We start from the raw sequence: 15,966 nt of genomic DNA, 5'->3' as shown, positions 1-15,966 counted from the left end.
AAGAGTTGTTTCTCAAAAATCATGGGGCTAATTTCCCAGTTTGTCCATTAAATGGGGTTTAAGGTAACCCAAGGACTGAAGACCTTCTCTGAAATCTTAAATGATGGGATACTAACTCCAAAAGCAAAGACACCATAAAGAAGCCTCAGGGACCCAAATATGTGTCAGCAGAACGTCAATCACATGGACAAGCAGAGGGGAAGGTATTTCTTGCTCCTCACTTCTTCTCTTGTTGTGACAGCTTTCAAAATGCTTTCTATATGACAAAGAAGAAGCTAAACTAAGGTCAGAATGGCAGCTTATTCCAAAACTCAGCTTTCTATCACTTAATCATGAGTCATTAAGTACAGCATTAAACATATCACTTTAATCATACTCGCTGTCTTTTAAAAATCTTTAATCCCATGAAGAACTAATGGTTCATGGCTGCCTGAACACTTTAACTGCTGATCCCTGCCTGACTTCTCCCAAAGCCCTTCAGAGAGCCAAGAAGATGTGCTTGTGGTTGATTACCTCATTCATTCACTCAGCTTGGATTTTTCTCAGTCCCCTCAAGGCAACTTATGCTTTCTCTGCTTCTAGACTGGAGCCTTACCATTGTTTACATTAAAGGAAAAGAAATAATTAGCATTAGTTAATGAATTTTGATTTTTACTAATATTATTTTACTTTCAGGGAAGCCCTAAAATTCCTATAGTCATTACCTACTGCCTCACCTCCTTTAAACCCACCAAAAAAGAAGCAGGAAATAGTCTATGGGTTGAAAAATCCAGAGAAATGAGTCCCATGAGGTAGTCAGTGGATAAAGTTTCCTTGCCAACAAAGACAAAACCATTCGCTAAGGCCTGTCCAGGAGAGGTTCACCTCCAACGTGCCCTAGCACAGGATCACAGCTGTCAAAAGAACACAGTACCCCGGGGGACATTTCTGAAGATGAAATGTAGGATACACCATGTGGTGAATTAAAGGGGCAGGGGGGAAATCTTCACTCAATTTCTCTTAAGGTGTATACGGAAAGTAGGAATGATTTGAAAACAAAGTGATTTTATGATTAAAAATAAACCAATATTCTTCCACAGACTGACTTTCCCTATCATTGCAAAACTGCCAACAATATTTTAATTTAAAAATTCATATCCACTAGAATCAAACAGAATTTGATGACAAAGCAGTGGGTAGAGTGCTGGGTCTGGAGTTCAAAATCAGCCTCATATTGACTAGCTACATGACTCAGGGCAAGTCACTCAACTCCCGTCTACTTCAGTTTCTGCAACTGTAAACTGGGTTTAATAATAATGACAGCACTTACCTTTCAGGGTAGTTGTGAAAACTAAAAGAGACAATATTGGTAAAAATGATTAGCAGAATGCCTGGCACATAGTAGGTGTTTAATAAATGTTCTTCCTGCCTTTCTTGTCCAAGCAGCTACTGCATTTACAGCTAGGATGCTTTATAATTTCAATTCTCCCAAAATTCATCCCAACCAAATAGGAATCAAACTTTCTTTCTGGAAGAATCACTCTGTAATTCATATTACATTTTGGTTCTGATATATTTATGCCCTTTCTCCAAATAAATTGTAAGGGGCTGAAGAGCAGGAAGTATTTTATATTTATTTCCATACCCTGAAAAGGTTGGGTCCTTACATTCATCATATTCTGATTGATAAAGGTAGTATAACTATAGCCTTATAAAATTATAATCATACAATATAATTTAATTTACCTATAATTACGAAAATGCTAAGCAATAAATTATAAAACCATACTCTGATCCAGAGGGATCAAACATGTGACCAATTGATCTGGACTAGTATGGCCCAAAGCAGATTAAAATGCAATTGAGAAATAGTTAACAAAATAAATGAAATATAAAATATATTATATTTTAAAACTAAGTCAACAGACAGCCCACAAGGATCCTTACATACAGATTAGTGGTCTCTATTTATACCTGAGTTTTTGACACTGATTTAGTCCAAATCCTTAATTTTACAGATGAGGAAACTGAGGCCCACAGAGATGAAGTGACTTGCTCAAGGCCACTCAAATGGTAAGTGGCAGAGCTAGTATTTGAACTCTTGTTCTGACTTGACATTGAAAAGTATTTCACTTTAAAAGATACCTAAGGTACCTTCTAAATCTAACTTTCAGTGAGTCTATGAATAATAAAAACTGATACTTTCATAGCACTTTGAAAGTCACAAAGCATTTTACATAAACCACACAAGTATAAATGCGTAGGTGACTTGCCCAAGGTCAGAAGCAGGGCTCAAATTAAGTCTTCTTGTCTGCCAGTGCTATTGACTATACCACTGCCTCTCAGTTCTCAACAATAATTTGCATTTCTCTAATCAATAGTGACTTAGAGCATTTTTTCATATGAGCATAGACAGCTTTGATTTCCTCTTCTAAAAATTTCCTGCTAATATCCTATGAAGATTTACCAGCTGGAGAATGGTTCTAATTTGTATAAATTTGACTCCATACCCTATATATACGAGAAAAGAGGCCTTTATCAGAGAAACTTGCTATATCGTTTTTTGATACTATGCCATTTTCTATTGTACCTTTCAATAAAATGCAGTTTCCCTCCATCTCATTTTCTTTTGTTTATCCTTCTCTCTCTTTGGCTTCTGATCACTGCCTGCCTTAATCCTAACCTCCTTTTTGTCACCCATTCCTCTTCCTTCCCTTCTTGTCTCCCTACTGGGTAAGAAAGATTGCTATACTGAACTATGTATATAGTCTTTGAACAAATGTGATGACCTTCCAAGCTCTGTTCACCTCCCCTACCCAATTTCTTCTTCCACTAGAGAAGGTGTTCCTTGCAAGCCTTTTTATGTGAGAAAATTTCATTCTACCTCTCCCTTCCCTCTTTTCCCAATGCATCCCTCTTTCTTTCCTGTTCCCTTTATTTTTGAGATCGTCCCAACATAATCAACTCACATGCCTTCTATTCATTTAGACTCCTTCTAGTCATAATGATAAAGTTCTTAGGAGTCACATGTATTATCTTCCCATATAGGAATGAAAACCATTTAACTTTAGGGAGTACCTTAATATTATTCATGCTTGCCTTTTTATACTTCTCTTGAAACTTGTGTTTCAATATCCTATTTTCTATTCAGCTCTGCTTTTTTCATCAGAAATGGTGGAAAGTACTCTTATTTCATTAAATATCTATTTTTCCCCTAAAGGATTACATTCAGTTTTGCTGGGTAGGTGATTCTTGGTTGTAATCCTAGATCCTTTGCCTTCTGGAATATCATATTCCAAGCCCTCTTATTCCTTAACATAGAAGCTGTTAAAGCCTAACCATGACTCCATGGTATTTGAATTGTTTCTTTCTGGCTGTTTACAATATTTTCTTCTCGACACAGGAGCTCTGGAATTTGGTTATAATATTCCTGGGAGTTTTCATTTTGGGATTTCTTTCAAGAGGTAATTAGTGGATACTTTCAATTTCTATTTTACCCTCTGATTCTAGAATTCTCCAGCTGGAATTCTCTAGCATTTCTGTGAGTGAGGTGGTACCTCAGAGTTTCTCCGATAAAGCCCCACTTCTCAGATATATAGGGGACAGAGTCAAATTTATAAAAATAAGAGCCACTTCCCAACTGATAGACAGTTAAAAGATATGAACAGACAGTTTTCAGAAGAAGAAATGAAAAGCTATCCATACTCATAGGAAAAAATGCCCTAAATCACTACTGATTGCAGAAATGCAAATGAAAACAACTCTGAGGTACCACCTCACCCCTATTAGAAATGACATATGCTAGAGGGGATGAGGGAAAATAGGCACACTAATAAACTATTGTTGGAATTATGAACTAGTCCAAATATTCTGGAGCACAATTTGGAACTATGCTCAAAGGGCTATAAAGCTGCATGTACCCCAAAGAGATCAAAGAGAAAGGAAAAGGACATGTGTGTGTATATATGTATGCAAGTATACGTATAAGTGTGTGTATTATATACACATCATACATATCAGTTCTTCCTATGGTGGCTAAGAAGGAAATCAAGGGAATGTTCATCCGTTGGGGAATGACTGAACAAATTTGTGGCATATGGTTGTGATGATGTACTATTGTCCTATCAGAAAGGACAAGGGGGTGGTTTAAGAAAGAGCATGGCAAGACCTGTATGAACTGATGCAAAGTGAAATAGCAACCAGTTGATTATTGTACACAGTAAATTCAACATTGTAATGATGATCATAGGTGAAAAACTTGGCTACTCTGATCAATACAATGATCTGCAATAATTCTCAAGACCTCAAGAGGAAGAAAGGCTATCTACCTCCAGAGAGAAAACTGAGGAAATCTGAGTACAAAAAGAAGTATAACTTTCCCAATTTATGGTCCTTTTTGCACTTTTTTTGATGATATAGCTAATATGAAACTGTTTGCATCATTTCACATGTATAAATGATTTAATTTTGCTTCCCTCATCAGTGGGTGCAAGGAAGACAATTTGAAATTTAAAATCTAAAAAGAAAAGAATATTAAAAGCAATTAATAAATTTTTAAAAGAACAAAAAACAACTACATGAATGAAAAAGGTCTTACCTAAATTCTTAGTTCATGTAAAAAGTCCAGGTCTCCAAAATTATCTTTAAACCATATGGAAGATCTCCAGTAGCCATGCCTGAAATAATAAGAAAGACTACTAAAAATCAATATGCTATAGGAGCATATATGCTCAGTTTTTAAAGAATACTAAATATAGACATTCCTTCATACTAAGCATAGAAGGAAACTGCTCAGGAAACAATGAATTTCCGCATCCAAATAGGAGTTGGGAATTTGTTTTACCAACAAGGAATTGATATCTTAAGATATTCATTTTGGAAACTAAAATTATATTGTTTTTGGCAAAGAGGTGAAGCACAATTTTTTTATCCGTGTCAGGAAAGAGAAAGATTCTGAATGAAAATGAAGCATGAGAAAATATATCCTTTATCTCCCTGCAAACATAAATGGGACGAACCATCAAATTTCTCAATATTCATTTATATCTAATAAGGAATCTGTCTTTTTTTTCCTTTGAATTAAGTTCTCCCAGAAAAAGAGGACTCATGATTCCTTCATGATACAATTGCACTCCACCCCCAAACAAATGAACAAATTCATTATCTAGGTATACAACAACAGCTTATTTAGGAAGTCTCTCCACAAAAATACAACCTAAAGTCAACTAATACTTTTATCTATTTGAGGAAACCCTAGGAAGATGGAATAATATATTGGAGCTAGAGACTAAAGTACACAATTTTGAATAGAGAAAACCATAGCCAGTAGGACAAAATATATAGAAATAAATACCAAAAATGATGGTTAAAATCATGTCTACAGTTACTAAATTAGGAACAGATGAGATTAGTCTTACAATTATGAAAACACCCACATGTATCCTAAAGAAATAAGCATTCCCCAACTCACCCATACTTACCGTTCCCCATGAAGTCAAATGAGAAACAAACAAAAAAGAATATTGTAGACACTACGTTACTTTATTTTTAAAGATATCTCAAAGAATGTGGAAGGGCAACATGATTATCCCATTAGAATATAAGGATAAGTGTTTGTCAAATGAGAAGAAGGATAAATTTTGAACTAATAGTAGCAAAGTTATGTAGCAGCTGAAAACAATTGAAAGCAAGATAACTTTGGTGAACTGAAAAGAGAGGAATGATGATGAAATGAGAAGGGTAAGTCAGTGCTATCACTTCCCTTTAATGGCCTAAACAGGAGAATCTAATACCATTAAGTGAGACAGGTAAGTAGGTGAATGAATGAATGAATGAATGAATGAATATCCAATCCAGGAGAGTGGGGAGAGGGGGGGAAACAACCCAGAATGGGCAGAGGTAGAGTAAAAAGACACAGAAGATTCGTCCTCAAGTTCTAGAACCATGGACAAGTCCCATAAAGTATATGATTGCAAGATAACGATTCAGCTGAATTGGAAAGAAATGCACTAATGAAGCCTGAGAATAAGTACAAAGTTAGATTAATTGGAAGTTAATATAAGGTTTAACAAGAAATGCAATATAACGGAGTTTATTAGGCTAAAAGTTTGCTTGATAACGCTATCTGTGTTGACTATTTGATGTTTAATAGAGTCAGCTACTGTTTAAAATAATGACTAGAAAATCCACGTCTTAAATTAGCTGAACCTGAAACAGAGAAAAATACTCTGGAGTAGTGGAAGAACCTTTTAAAAGGAAGACAGGAGGCTCAAAGGGTTCAAGGGGGTCAGCTCTAGCACTAATTAGCCTCATCTAATCACTAATCATATATGTCACTTCACTTCCCAACTTCAGTTTCCTTTCCTTTCTCTCCTTTGAGAAGATTGGACAATAACTTAAGTCCCATCTACCCCAGGCACTCCAAATTTTATGTTCAGAAAAACAAGGTGCAACCCTCTAATAAAGTACAGCAGTACTATTCCTATGGCTGCCTTTTAGCAATAAACCCCTACAGTTTTTGACACATCAGGAATCTCTCGCTGGTTAAACATGTAAAACTAGACAGAAATTGTGATAGAAACAAATGATTATAAATGCGGAAAAGAATGAAATCCTTTTCATTAAGAAATTACAAGTGTTTCTTACTTTAAGGGGAAAAATTAAAACAAAACAAATTAGGAGGAAATATTCAATGAAGTTCAGAATTTGTTTGAGCTGTAATTTAAACAAAGCTCTTTTCTAAATGTTGGGAAGACACAAAGTTTGGGTAAGAGCCATACACAAAGGAATAGAGAAAAGGAAAATTTCCAGTGATTGCACTGTAATAGAAGATTTTTAAGTAGAAAAAACCTCTTTTACTAGTGCAGACTGATATTTAATCAGCCACCAGACTTGAACTCAAGTCTTCAAGACTTCAAATCTGGCTCTGTCAAATGATGGGGAAAAGAACTGGATTTGTAGATATCTAAGTCATTTCTACTCCAAATTGATGAGTATAATAATACAAGCTAACAAGGTAATAACAATACTGGACACACAGCAGTTGCTTAATAAATGTCCAATGAATTTTGTCAAACAAACTGTTACTTGAGGAGCAACACAAAGAAAAGGCTGAATGGACCATGAAGGAGTAGATGTTTTAAGACAGTGAAATGGATTATAAATGCATCCAAAGAGTGAAGCATGAGTACACAGAGGACAATGCAGAGGTACATGGTAGATATGAGCAGACTGTAATACAGAATGCTGAAAAATAGGCGTAAAAAATGTGTGGTCAAAGAAATGTATGTTCAGGAGAAGGTGGGCTGGTCATGTATCAAGAATAAGGGATGAGTGGTAGACAGTCAAAATGTTCCACTGGTACCCTCTCAATGTCAAGAAAAAGAAAGGAAGGTCTTCTGTTGATGGCTTACACCCTCTGAAGCAAATTTATGGGATGATATTGGCAAGAGTGGGCACACACGATGGTCAAGAGTGGATGGCCTATGATGTATATTAATATCAATGGACTGAACTCCTAAATAGATGAGACCACAGACTTGAGCATTTAAATACAGGAGGTTCAAGGGAGTCATTGCTGGGGGAGGGGAGATAAGTAGATAACCTTCATGAAGGAGCTGACATGAAGATGAAAATTCAGCATTGGAACGAACTTCTGGAATCATCTACTTGAGCAAATATCTAAGTTGGAAATCCCTTTAGAAAATTTCCAACAAGGGGCACCTACCCCATGTTTGTAAATCTCCACTGGCTGAGGATTAGATGACCTCTGTAGATATCTTCTAGCTCTAAATCAATGGGCCAGTGGAAGCAACCTATTCCACTTTTATTGGGCTTTAGTCATTAAGGAACTTTCCTTTCATGGTGCCTACTCCTCCCCTTGAGCTCTGGGCACATGCAGTGCCCATTCAAGCCAGATGGCCTAACTCAATGGATTGCTCAGCCAACTGTATATCACAATCTTTGCAATGTGCATTCTTTATCTGCTTCTGTGATTCTAATCAAGGTGCTCAAGAAACAAACAAGTTAACATAGTCATGAGAAACCTCTTAGGGTTTTATTGATAGTGGTAATGATATCGTTAAAAGAACATGGTGTAAAAACCCCAAACATCAAAAGGAAACTAATAAAAAAAATAGCTGGACTTGGGTGGGGTAAGTTGGAAAGGGAGAAGAGTAGAGGAAAATTAAAGTACCCTTCAACATAGTCTGAAAATAGAAAAGTCAATCCTGACCTAAAATGAGATTAAGCCACTGAATGAAATGAATGAGTAATAAATTATTACCTAATACAGTTAGTTACCCCTTCCACACTGTGGATGGCACCCCTGTGAACTGGAAAATCCGAGTAAAATCTTTTGGCCCTCTTTTTGAATTCAGAAGTCAAATGATGTTTTCTGCCAGCGTTTCCCATGGAGGGGCTGCTATCTCTTCTCTGGCATCATGCCTGCCCTCAGGCCCCTCCTAAAGCCTAAAATCAAGAGGAAAAGCCACCAAGCTGTTCATCTGACATCAGTCAGACAGATACATCAAGACCAAGAGAAACTGGCATAAACCAAGAGGCACCGATGGATGCAAAGGTGATTCAAGGGCCACATCCTGATGCCCGATACTGGTTATGAAAGCAATAAGAAGTGAAAACACGTTACCAAGTGGATGCAGGAAACTTTTGGCGCACAAAGTCAAAGAGCTAGAAGTGCTCCTGATGTGCAACCAGTCTTATTGTGCTGAGATGGCTCACAATGTTTCCTCTAAGAATGGAGAAGTCCTTGTTGAGGTAGCAGCTCAGTCAGCCATGAAGCTCACCAATCCAAACGCTAGACTGAGGAGTGAAGAAAATGAGGAAAAAGCTCTGCATGTTTTTATTTGTCTTAAATAAACCCCCAAACTACTACCAAAAAAAAAGGAGTCAAAGAATACCCTCCAAGAATTATAAGTTACTTGAGGGCAGGACCCTTCATTTTAGTTTTACATTCCCAGCACCTAGCACAGTGCATGGTACTTCATTAAAGCTTATAGATTCATTAATTAAGATCATAAATTACACTTTTTTATTCTACAGCTCAAGGATGTTCAGTTAAACAAATGAAGCACTGTCTTAGGCTTGTGAGTCCTACCCAGTCCTTGCGCACTGAGGGGCTGACGATGTTGCATAGTGTTAATGAGGTAAAAGCCCACTAACAGCTTTTAGTAATGGAGCCCATGAACATGAATGAGTTAAATGCACTCTCACTTCTTTTAAGGAGAATCTAAAATAAACAGGTATCAAAAAGACAGGGCAGGCAGTACTCTGGATCTGAGAGCTGTTGTTATAGAGACCCGGGTGGGTTCTCAAGGTCAGGAAGCTAGAGAGTTGCTCTTTTGCCTCTGTGTTTTCATTTTCAGGGATCTTGAACTTGCCTTTGGGGGCCTTGCATGCACACCTCATCTAAGAAAAGTACCTACCATGCGTGGGCAACAAAAATTCATTCTGTGTTATATCTCTGCTACTTTTTTCTTTCCGTTCTCTCCTTTAATCATCCTATATATCAAAAATACAAACACAATAATACCATCCAAATTTATCATTTACCACCTATTTTATCTCTGTTTAGGACAGATAGTATTCATCTTGGGTCAAAGATATGTGGGGAACAAAACTGAAAAGCACGAAGCTAGTACAAAGGAAACATGATAAAAAGTTCTCCATGAAGCATCCAGATTTATTTTGCCTTAACAAAAGAACTGAGGATGGAAAAAGCACGAATAAGAATGAAAAGTGGGTAAACATACTGGATCAGATGAGTCATTCTTATTATGGTTAAGATTTTGGTCCATCACAGTATATTTACTCACTTAACAGATTTATTTTTATTAGGTTGTATTTATGTATGAAAGTATTTTTCTACTTAGAATGTAAAATGCAGAATTATTCCCATAATAGATCCATTATGTTCAATTTATTTTCTGCAAACAGATTTATTCTTTTCCATGTCTATTTTCAAAGTTTCAGGAGCCCTATATAAAACTTGAACTCCCATAAAATCATAATTATAAACCTTTTTGAAAAGCCTTAATAGTGTTTAGTTACACAAATCCCTTCAAAAGGCTTAACAGGATAAAAAAATACCTAATTACCTCTGCTCCTTTTCCTTCATAAAAAACAGTCCCTGGGAACCAATACGTAGGCATTACTTAGTGTTTCAGAGATGAGTGGAGAAGACAATGCAACTTTGCAATACAATGAAGGGTCATTCCTATGCATCTCCAGCTTTTAACATCATTGCTCTTTCCTACCCAGCTCACAAGTTGTGCCCAAAGCAATGGAATGCCTATTGACTACTGAGCAAGTTTTTCCAGTATAAAATATTTTATTAGGGGTAAAAGATTTGAACCATATTATAGTTTAATGAATTACACATATGCTGATGTATGTATATAGAGAGATGCATACATGTGTACGTATACATGTATACATACACGGACACCTATGAGTATGTACACACACACATGTAATATTCCACATGTCCTACCAGGAGCTAAACCAACATAAATGCACAATAGAAACAGGTTCTCAGATTTGAAAAGGGTTTCTGAGGTTACCTAATATAACCATTTCCTAAAGAGGGCTCTCTTCTACTTTATCCCTGATAATTTGTCACCCAGTGTCTTAAAGAAGATCTCAAATGACACTGAACCCCCTGCCTTGTAAGGCAGACCATTCCAATTTGGGGAAGCACTAGTTGCTAGGAAGTTTTTCCTTACAGTCCTCCTCCTTCTCTAGGAGGATGGAGCTAGTGTGTATTCACTAGGGTGTAGTGAATACAGCACTCGGCTTGGAATCAGGAAGATTTTTCTTCCTGAGTTCAGATCTGGCCTCAGACACTTATTATCTGTGTTACACTGGGCAAGTCAATTAACCCTGTTTACCTCAGTTTCCTCATCTGTGAAATGAGCTGGAGAAGGAAATGGCAAACACCTTTAGTATCTTTGTCAAGAAAACCCAAATGGGGTCACAAAGGGTCAGACATGATTGAAAATACTGCACAACAAAACTTCCCTATGAGATCAAGAAGAGGTCTATTATGGCAGTCCTATCCCCCTAAATCTTTTCTTCTCCAGGTTGACCATCCACATTTGAAGTGGTTCTCCAGCTCTCACCATGTTGTTCGATCTATCATTCCACTGAAAAATGCACAAGAGGCAGTCTGACTTAATGAGTCTCTCACTGGACCACGGGTTCTAAACTAGGGGTGTGAACATTTTTGGGGGGAAGGATGGAGAGGTATTTCAGCATAATTGTTTTCCTTTTCCTTCTATGAACTCCTGCTCCACCCGCTACATCTTTGTACAACCTAAGATGTTGCACATATATTAAATATGCTTTAGAAAGTTTCCTGTAAATAAGATCATTTTAAACGCATGAGGCAGTACTAACAACACGGCAGTAAAGACATAGACGTCGGGTCACGCAGAGCTGGATTTAAGTCCCAGCCCTGACACATACTGGTTATATGATCTTGAGTGATTATCTAAGATGTTATCTAATATATGATGATAAGATGGTATCTCATATAAATGGAATAAGGAGTTTACTCAGGAATTCCCCAAAATGAAAGGACAGATTGAGAACACAAGTATCCATCCCTGCTGTCTGGGAACTCACAGTCTAATGAAGGGAGGAGAGAAAGGTAACACATAAAGGCGGATTCATGTTTCTGGTCAGTTCGCAGCAGAGGGAAAGGCCAGGTAGCACTTACACAGATAACCAATGAGGAACTTTGAAGAATAGGAGTGAAACATGTCATTGGTGGTACTGTATGCTAAGAAAATAAGATGGATTATTAATATGACAAGGAGGATATTTCAGCAGCCAGGAAAAGGTCAAAGGTCTGTTCCTGAACTCTGACTCTGCAAGGAAAGAAAAGAGATTCTTGGATGGGGAGAGGGCATGAGGAGAAGAGAGGAGAGTAAGTATTTATATAGCACCTACTATGTGCTATATATTACTACGTACTAAGTGTTTTTTACAAATGTTATCTTATTTGAGACTCCCAGCTCTGCAAGGGAGGTACTATCTCCAATTTGTGTGTGCGTTCATCCTTTGTTGCCATCAGAGAAATAATGACATGACTTGCACTTGACTTTGTTTTGAGTGAGGGAGGGCAGTGCAGGTCACCAGCCTCACTTCTCCTCCAGAGTCACCTGAATCCAGTGACCAGATATTCATCAGGATGATTGGAGATGACGCAGGATGAGGCAATTGGGGTTAAGTGACTTGCCCAAGGTCACAGAGCTAGTGAGTGTCAAGTGTCTGAGGCGAAATTTGAACTCAGGTCCTCCTGATTCCTGCACTGGTGCTCTATCCACTGCACTACCTAGCTGCCCTTATCCCCATTTTAGAGCTGAGGAAACTATAGAGAGGTTAAGTGACTTGCGTAAGTGTCTGAGATCACCTTTGAACTCAGGTCTTACTGACTCCAAGCCAGGGATTCATTGTGCCGTCTAGAACTTAAGTGTAACTGATAACTGAAGACAGTAAAAAACCACATGCTGGGGAAAATATTCGTATCAATTTGTCTGATACTCTACATTCTGATATTCCACAGTTTGGGTTTAATAACCTTTTCCATATGAGGAGCACTATGAGAGTATGGGACTAAGTTGAAATGGGCAGAGATTAATTATATCAAATGGTAATGTAACATTGGATAGCTGAAAAATGTGCATGAGTAATCAAGAATATACAACTAAAGTGGTTAAAAAAGCAAGTATTAATTTAAAATAGCAGGGTAATTAATTTTACTGCCATACCAACATCTGGCAAGGAGTAAGAAAAAAAAAAGCATGGATCTCCAGAATGAACTCTCTCCAAATGAGTTTTGCAATGAGAGGCACCAGAAGACAAGATTGTATTAGGAATTGAGAGACCAAGATTCCTGTCCCATTTCTCCTCATGGGCATTTTAAAATTATTCGTCACTACAATTCTTTGGGTCCCAGTTCCCTCCTGTGTAGAATGAGGAAGTTAAGAGTAGCATATCTTAAACTCCCAACATTAAGACTTTATGAAAATGTTGTGGAAAATTTGATCATAGTAAGCAGCAGCATACTTAGTAGATTTGTACAATATATCCATAATGTAGAAGCTGCTAGGAATTTTTAAAAAAATTTTGTGACTTGTAAGTTTAAATCATAGTTGCAGGGTAGCAGAGAAGGTGACACTAAATTACAGAATACTGGGAAATAATTTTAAGGGACCAAAGAATTTTTCCCCAAAATTCTTACAAATAGAATTAAAGAGCAGTTCTTTTAAATCTCTGGATAGGACAGTGGAGACAAGTGCTTCATGGAGGGAGACAAGTCTTTATTAAATGCTTATTGGGTGCCAGATACTATGCTAAGTGCTTTACTAATTTTATCTCATTTGATCTTAAAAATAACCCTAGGAGGTAGGTGCTTTTATTATCCCCATTTTGCAGTTGAGGAAACTGAGGCAGACAGATTAAGTGGCTAACCTGGGTCATATAGTTAGGAAGTATCTGAAGCTGGATTTTTAATTCAGGTCTTCTTAACTCCAGGTCTAGCACTCTTGTCTACTGTTTTACCCATGTGCCTCTAGGATCATGTCTCATATTATTTTTGTGGAAAGGATGGAAAGATTCAGGATATAACTACATGAATTTAAGACTGAGTTGTCAGATTTAAAAAGTAATCATTAATGGTTTGACATCAGCTTAGGTATCCTCTAGTGAAATGAGCCAGAGACATGTAGTTGGTGCTGTACAGTTTACTCTTTTTATGAATGACTTGGATAATGGCACAGATGAGATTCTTATCTAACTTTTGGATGACATGAAGCTAGAAAGGATAGCTTACAAGCAAGATAACAGTCAAGATTCATAAAGATCTTGGCAAATTACAACATAGGACTAAATCTACTAAGAAGAAATCTATGAGGGATAAATGTAAAGTCTGACACTCAGGTATACAAAATCAACTTCAAAAGCAAATGACAGGTGTATCTTTAGAATACATTTGAATGAAAAAGATCTAGGGGTTTTTAAGAGAATGGTACAATATGGTAAGTCAAAAAAAAAAAGGCCACCTTGGACTTCAGTAAAAGAAATATAGCTTCACTGAATAAGGAAAAGACAATCTAAGTATACGCTTGCCTGGATGACCAAATGTGGAGTATTGGGTTCAGTTCCAGGGGCCGTATTTTAGGAAAGACTGATTAAATCAGAGAATGTCCTAGGCCAGGACAGCACATGTCAAGGATCATGGGTCTTTGGCATATCAAACGTGGATGTGGATTTTAAGAAGTCGAAGGACAGACCTGATCTAGATAGCTCTAGGTGTCTCTGTCTTCTGGTATAGACTGGCTGGGGAGGAGAGCTTAGAAAAAAGAAAGCCTCAAAGGAACTGGCCAAGTAACTTAGCTCTAAGAAGACTACACAGCAATCATAGCTGTGGTACAGATGGCCAACAGTAAGCAGAAGCAAATTTCCCAGCTACTGGCTAAGAATGCTAACTGAGGAGAACATTAGCTTTTTGTAGAAAGGAAAGACTCATCACAATATCTCCAACAATGAAAGACCAAGCGGCCCTCAAGAGAGCACTTCTGCTGAGGATTCTGCCTTAAACCCAATTCACTGCAAGCTCACAGACTGGACAACAAATCCCCACCCACCTAACACAGAGTGAATGTAATTACTAAATAGTAACTGTTTCTGCTTTACCCAGGAACCCTGAGGGTCTCCCCATCCCAGTCTGATTTTTTGTTTTTATTAAAGGGGCCATCCCTTGAGTAACTATTTACAGAAGTCTATTTGATGAATGAGTGTATCTCACTCAAAGTGAAAATGGACCTTAGCCTGAAAGGTCCAGGATCTCCCAGTGCATCCTAGGCCATCTCCAGGCCACTGGACCCAGATGGCTCAGGAGGAAAAAGTGAGGTTGGTGATCTTGCACAGCCCTCCCTCACTCAAATCAAAGTCAACTGCAAGTCATGTCATCATCTTGATGTCATGGTCTTCTTCAAGAATGAAGGACAAAGACAACAACAGATGAAGCACAGAAGAAAGCTAAAAGATCACTCTAACACAGCAGACTGAAAGAGCTGGGGGGAAGACAGGGGGTGCTCACCTCTGCAGGGGCAAGGTATATTAATAATAGTGCTATTAATAATATGATGATGATGACTACATCTATATTTATAGGAGGAAATTCAAGGTGGAAGCGAGGAAAGGGAGGAAAAGAAGGAAAGGAAAATGTTTTGTGGCTATTTCATTTGCATTGCTATTTAACTAAAATGACTTTGTTAAGAATGTTAAGAACAACTAAGATTGATATAGCATCTCCTATGTAACAGGCACTGAACTAATTGCTTTAAACATATCTCACTTGATCACCATAACAACCCTGAGAGACAAGCACTATTATTATCCTCATTTTACAGATAAGGAAACTGACACGAACACATTAAGTGACTTGCCCAGGGTCATACAGCCAATAGGAATTTATGGCAAGATTTGGACTCTGGTCTTTCTGACCCTAGTTCCAATGCTCTATGTGTCTTGAAGAAAATTCTGACCAACAAAACACCTAGAACCTTGTCAATTAAATGGAAGACCATGGTGAGAGGGGCTCTGAGGACTACAATGAGCTATCTGAAAAAAGGAGAATGTTATGTTAGTGAGTCTGCCAGCTGGTGTTTATTAAAGCACCAATAATGTTCTAGACACTGTGTTAAGAATTGCATTTCCCTCTACCATCCCACTGCAGAGCTTTAAGAAAAGATGAGATGACTCTTTGGTGATTTTGGTGCAGTAAGGATTCTTTATTGGATGTGAACTCTATGAAAGCAATGGGTTGCTTCTGAAAATGGAAAAATTAAAATGCCCTAGGAGGGAAAACAACTGCAGTTATATATACATGTATATATATATATATATATATATGTAAGTATGTATGTACATGTTTGGAGAAGGAGGGAGGGAAAATGTTGC

General features: G+C 37.5%; 1 protein-coding gene and 1 pseudogene across 11 annotated transcripts in view; one reads left to right on the top strand and one right to left on the bottom strand.

Moving 5' to 3' along the window:
- The window catches only part of TLN2 (talin 2), a 565,589-nt gene that overhangs the window by 330,036 nt on the left and 219,587 nt on the right, over nucleotides 1–15,966 (bottom strand). For 7 of the 11 annotated variants that reach the window (XM_072612883.1, XM_072612893.1, XM_072612908.1 and 4 more), the window contains one exon: nucleotides 4,577–4,655. The exons of 1 other annotated variant lie outside the window; for it this stretch is intronic. The gene's annotated coding sequence lies outside the window, so the exon portion shown is untranslated. Of the gene's footprint in view, nucleotides 1–1,309; nucleotides 1,331–4,576; nucleotides 4,674–15,966 lie in introns of all 11 variants that reach the window. 3 more of the 11 variants (XM_072612946.1, XM_072612937.1, XM_072612950.1) reach the window with 2 other exon arrangements.
- On the top strand, nucleotides 8,421–8,856 carry LOC140507875 (large ribosomal subunit protein eL32 pseudogene; annotated as a pseudogene).

Source organism: Notamacropus eugenii, chromosome 1 (genome assembly GCF_028372415.1).
Source record: "Notamacropus eugenii isolate mMacEug1 chromosome 1, mMacEug1.pri_v2, whole genome shotgun sequence".
Taxonomy (NCBI): domain Eukaryota; kingdom Metazoa; phylum Chordata; class Mammalia; order Diprotodontia; family Macropodidae; genus Notamacropus; species Notamacropus eugenii.
This window is presented reverse-complemented; position numbering and strand designations above follow the sequence as displayed.